The following is a 6,000-nucleotide window of genomic DNA, read 5'->3' as shown; positions in this document are numbered from 1 at the left end:
GTGCTACATGCTATACAGAAAATAAATATTGTTTAAAAAATCAATGCAAGTCATTTAATTTGATGACACGTTGCCCATGCTTGCTTTATGGCCACACAGAGTTCACTTTAATCGGAAACTGCCATTAAATAACGTGCATTAAAGTGAACTTTGTATAATAGTTAAACAAGCACTTCTCATATTTTGGGAAGAGGGAAAAGGTTAAATATATTTATCATTGGGTTGAGCGAGCAAAGCTGCTACAATATCTCACCATCTAATATAATTCTAGAATTAATGATTCACTGGTGACTTGTATCCACAAATTATTAAACCTCTTGCTGCCATTGTAACACCTCACTCAACGTCAGCAATTCTTAAATCCCACTGTCAGTGTTCACACTTGTGGATTTGAGGAAGCTGTAGTGTGGTCAAGACAGGCTATTTGAGACCTCTGCTCTCTATGCAATCTTTAAGCACCTGGAGGTAGAGCACAAAACAGCTTATTGAGGGATCAAGCTCTACTTATGAGCTGAGTCACTATAAAAAAGAAATCTGTGATTACTGCATCTTCATCACTATGCTTTTTCACATTTGTCCTAGGAATAATTCATGGTTGCTTTCCAGAGTTTGCCGTGTCTCAGGATGTGCTACTATGAACGGGAGGCATTGAAAGGTTCTAAGCTCAAAACTATTCTAGAGTTTAAAACCAGCAGAGCTCTAGAACAGTGCTAGGTAAACAACTGATTATTTGATTCTCTGGCTGAACTCTAAAACTGAAAATAAAATTTAGTTTTGAATTGAACAAAACATTTTGTTTGAGTTTTTTAAAAACCTTTTATTAGAAAATACAACTAAGGTAAAATGTGAAACAAAAAGTCATTTCAAACTGGAAAAGCCAAACACATTTCGATTTTGTTCAGAATTTTGTTAGGTGTTTTTGGAGTGGTTTTTTTTTTTTTGTTAGCAAATTCAACACAAATTCATTCAATGTTTTAGTCTACTTGAATCTATATTTTTTTGTCTGAAAAAAGTGTCTGCCGAAATTTTTTTCCCACACTGCAGCAGCTATTTTTGTCTCTTATAGTTTATTTCTGATGAAAGAGTGGTGGCACTAGAAATTGAAGTCACTTTCATAGTTACACGGGACAGATTTCAATTAGAAACATCTTTCCATACATATCATGGGCCAAAATTTGCAAAACTAGGAATCTAACATTGGTGTCTTCAGTTCACTTTGAGATGCCTGCCTGATTTTCAAAAGTGCTGAGCACACAACAGTCCCCTCAGGGTAAACAGCAATTTTGAAAATCAGGCAGGTGCCTTAACAGAGATTAGAAGCTTAACTTTAGACTCCTAGTTTTGCAAACCTTGGCACATTGCAAGTCTATTCAGCAAAATGTATACTGGCTGCTTGTTTACTCTCTCTAATACTGAACTTAGTATGGGTAAGTTTCTAGTGGGACATATATATACATCTATTTACTCATTTAGGTGACCTAGGCAGTTCCTAGGGCACTAGGATTTGGGGGGCGCCATTTTCTTCTACAGTGACCGTGGCAGACGGATCTTTGGCCGCCCCAGTCGCCACCAGCATTTAGGCGGAGGGAGCTAGGGCAGGGGAGCACGGAGAGGGCCGCCTGCAGCAAGTAAGGGGGGGGGCAGCACGCAGGGGAACTCCCCACCCCTGCTCACCCCTGCCTCGCCTCCTTCCTGAGCACGCTGTGGCCGCTTCACTTCTCCCACCTCCCGGCTTGCTGCACCTAAGGCGCCGCAAGCCTGGGAGGCGGAAGAAGTGAAGCAGCGACGGCATGCTCGAGGTGGAGATGGAACAGGGGTGAGCTGGAGCGGGGTGGATACCTCGGGGAGGGGCGATGCCACGGGAGGGGGGACCTCAGGGCAGGGGCACGGGGGAGGGAATGCGCAAGGTGGAAGTTTCGCCTAGGGTGCGAAACATCCTTGTACCGGCCCTGATTCCATTACCCCAAATATATTTATTTATAACTAGTATTGGGGTAAATATAGTTTCTGCAGAGCATGTTCTGTGGAACAGTACAATTATGATCAATAATTCTGGTAGCACAGAATGTTTTTAGTTCACCTTAGCTCTGTCTTCTGATGCTGCATGAAGAGAATAGACGACAGAAGAGATGCAAAGCTGAGAACAGCAAGAACACTAGCTACACTAAATCGCACCGGCAATTCTGTTACATTGAAAGTACATATTTACCTCAGCAGTGTGATAAAGCACTGAGGGGTGGTCCAGCAGAATAGACAAATTACCTTGGAAAAGCTCCTTACCAATTTCAATACAAATATTTAATTCTTATCTTGAACCTATTTATTTTCCTCCTGTTTTGTAATTATTTTTAAATAAAAAAAGCAAAAATAGGTGGTGCTGATAACAGGGTACTCTTCTTGCAGGTGCAAGGCAACTGGTATTGTAACAGTACTTGGGGAGAATATATTTGGCAAGACAAGTATTTGACTCCCATCAGGGCTGTCTTCATTACTGTAACCATTGTGTAACATTATCAAATCCTATCCATTTAGCAGTATTTGCACAGTAAATGATGGTGTCAGTGCACTCCAACGCCCTGCACCCTCAGCTCTGCCACTGCAACCCAAGCCTGCCTGCACCCCAAAGCTCTGCCAAAGTATCTCAACTCTGCATCCACAGCTCTACCAGTAGTGAATACCCATCCATGGTTGCTTCTAATCTGAATCTTTGTACAACTGTGCAATAGAGATTTAGGAACTCATATTCTTTGCTACAACACGGTCAAAATGGTCTCAAATGGTCATTTTTTCGTCAGTCTAGTCCATGGTACCCACTAAGTTTTTGGAGGAGACAAATTCTGAGCAGTATTTAGGAACATGTTCACTTCTTCATCTGCAGTCCGGAAGGATTACAGAATGCATACACCCATTAAGAAAAATATCAACAGGGCTACTTTATGCCGCCCTGGGTAGTTCAAATAAAGATTGAATAAACTCAAAAAGTTGATTGCTGCAAGTTGTCTGTTATAATATAATCTATTTTTATTTTTACTGTGAGCATAACAGAATAGTAAGCAGCCGATCTAACCAAAATTGTTATATTGCGTGGAGGAGAAGCCGGAGACAAAAGGGCTGTGCACTTGCATGTGTACATTTCAGCAACTGTAGGGTTGATAAAGGTGTGTGTTAAATGAGGCATAGTGGAAGGAGGGCAGAGTGAAGAGGGTACCTCTACTATAGTTCCTTTTTTTGGAAATTTGTATTTTTCTCAACCCAGTATTCTGCCAGGGAACAATATACAACCAAGTACCCTCAACTCTGCATTCATAATTATTTTGCCATTGAATCAGGAATCTATTTGGTCAAGACATTGCCAAACAGTCTATTTCTATGGTAAACATTCCAGGTAAAAAGAGTTCCTTTGACATGTTATAAGCCTAGTAATGGTAAGATGACAGACAGCAATAAAATGGATTTAAAAACAATTAAACAAGATGTGGCAAACAGTAATTGAAACATCAGCTTTTCAAGCTTCTATTTGCTGAACAAACTGCATGCTCTGAAACATCAAAGTCTGCTTCATGTCGTCAAACACTCACATCAGGTATTTGTGTACGGAGGAAGAGTAGGGAAAATTATAAAGGGCGAACAAGACTGAGATAGAATAGGAGGTGGTGCCCTTCTGCATGTACATAGGACTTCCCTGAGTCTCCCAAAAGAGGTTAGTAAAGGATCACTAGGATTAGCCTCAAACATAAAAAGTGACTTAAATCACACAACAACTCTGTCGGGAATAGAACCCATCTGCTCAACTCCCAGACCCCTGCTCTAACTTCTAGCCCATACCAGGAATTAAAAACACTGAAGTCAGTACTCATGGGAGGGGATACAATGGTAATATTTTCCATTTTTGTTATGGATTTTTCCAGGAGGGGAGTTTTGAAGGGAGGGAGGTGAAGTCAGTAAGATATTCAAATGCAAGCAGGAAAATCAAATTCAGAGGGAGGTGCCAAGAAATATAAACTGTGGAATCTCATGAAATAGACGGCAGCCACAGCATGGTTCAGTGGATAAGACAGAGCATCACAGGTCAGGAAAATAAGTGTTCCACCTCTGCCCCTGTCCTGGCTGAGTCACCAGTTTGGTGAAGTCACTTCACTCTGCTTAGTTTTCCCCACCTGTAAAAGGAGGCAACATTTAACCTTTGTAATGAGATCTATTCACGAGAAGTGCTATGCAAGAGCTAAGTATCATCATGGAGGACAATAATATGTCCAGAGGCAAGTTTATGTACTATCACTGTATCAAGCTCCACAGAACAATACAGCTTCATTACTTGAGAGCAGCAGTGGAGCTGAATTCTGATTAACAGGCAGTATTTCTTTAAAAATTGCAAGTACCTTTCTGCTAAAGACTGTACACAGTTTGCAGCTGCAGATATTCTTGGAAGCCAGAGGTTTCCCAAGCTTAACGGATTACACAAGGAACACCAGCTCAGTCAGGAGACCCATTGTGAGAGTTGAGGGACTGCTTTGTCTTCCATTTTCTTGCTTTACTTTCATGTTTACAGGTCTGTCTCATCTTATGCTGGGGTTACGTTCTGGAGTCAACGCGTAAAGCGAAAATCGCATATAGTCAAAATTACATTGAGCGTAGCGGGCAGAATCGCCCACACTACAGAAACAGTATTTAAATTTTTTTTGTTGTTTTTTTTCTTTTTTTGCCAACTGTGTAAAGCTGAAATTGCGCATGTTAAATGTGCCTAAGATGTGACAGACTGTATTTCATTTTAAATAAAATCCCACTCCATTTCTTATAGAAATGTCTGCACAAGAAGCAAACAGCACCCAAGGTTTTTGTTTTTTTGGGGGGGCGAGGGGGGGTGTTGCGTTTTTTGTTGAGTTTTTTTTTGGTAGAGCAAGAAAGGCTGACACTTCCTTGCCACTTCATATACTGACTCAGAGCTACAATTGTTCTAGTGCCTACCGTAGCTGAGATTCTCTTTTTCCCCTGCATAAGGTTAGGCTGGAAAGTAAACCTCTATATATTATTAGATTGGAAAAGAAGATACATGCTGCTTCACATGTTACCACCTCCCTAGTGTGTTGTCATCAGTTTAATACAAAGAAACGCACACTGTTCCTTTTAGGTTAAGTTCTGTAGCACATAGAGGAGTAAATCTATGGCTACTGCATAGGAAGTCTATAGACAAGAAAGAAATGCCAGGCAGAATTAAATTCAAAAGCTTCTTTAAAAATGCTTTAGATAAAGGTTTGTTGGGTTTAGTAAAGGATACTATTGCAAGCTTTTAAAATCAAGAGACAAGCGGGGTGTGAGGAGAGAGAAAAAACTTGGGACTTGCACTTCACACCCATGTACCCCTTCCCTAAAACCTCACAGGTTAAAAAAAACGCCATCGTATTTTACAAACACACTAAGTTAAGGTCGCAGTGACAGCTTTTAACTTTTATTTCCCTACTTCTGTCAGCTTGTTTCAATCTTAATGTAACATCAGTTAGTTTTGTTTGTTCCTTGTCATTTCTCATACAAGTCCAAGTTGTATCAAGCCCTCATAAATCACTAGCAAGTGTAACGACCATGGAAGTGAAGCAGCTGAAAGGCTGGTAAATGTTATCATCTGATACAGTTGTACTTGCAGTCATGAATCATTTTCTGATAATGCTGTGATGTCTATAACCACAGCTTTGGGACAGGCAAGATGTGCTGCTCTGGCTGCCTGTCTTGTATCAGAGAAATACAAGTAAACAAAACTCTCTCATTCCTTGAGAGAAAACACTTTCAAGCATTACTAAAATATTAGACCAAGTAGAAGCACAACAAGTAATTCAATTTTAACATCACACATTCTACAGGACAGGAGAAATATTGCTGCCTATTTATTCTACAACACCTACTTACGGATTTATTCTATTTGATTTTTAGAATGTATTGCTAATTTAGTGCTGGTCATGGCACAGGTGAAACAACGATTTGAGTCAGATGCTATTCAAGCTTCCTCTC

This window comes from Chelonoidis abingdonii, chromosome 14 (assembly GCF_003597395.2).
Source record: "Chelonoidis abingdonii isolate Lonesome George chromosome 14, CheloAbing_2.0, whole genome shotgun sequence".
In the NCBI taxonomy this organism is placed as follows: domain Eukaryota; kingdom Metazoa; phylum Chordata; order Testudines; family Testudinidae; genus Chelonoidis; species Chelonoidis abingdonii.
Note: the sequence above shows the minus strand (reverse complement) of the source record.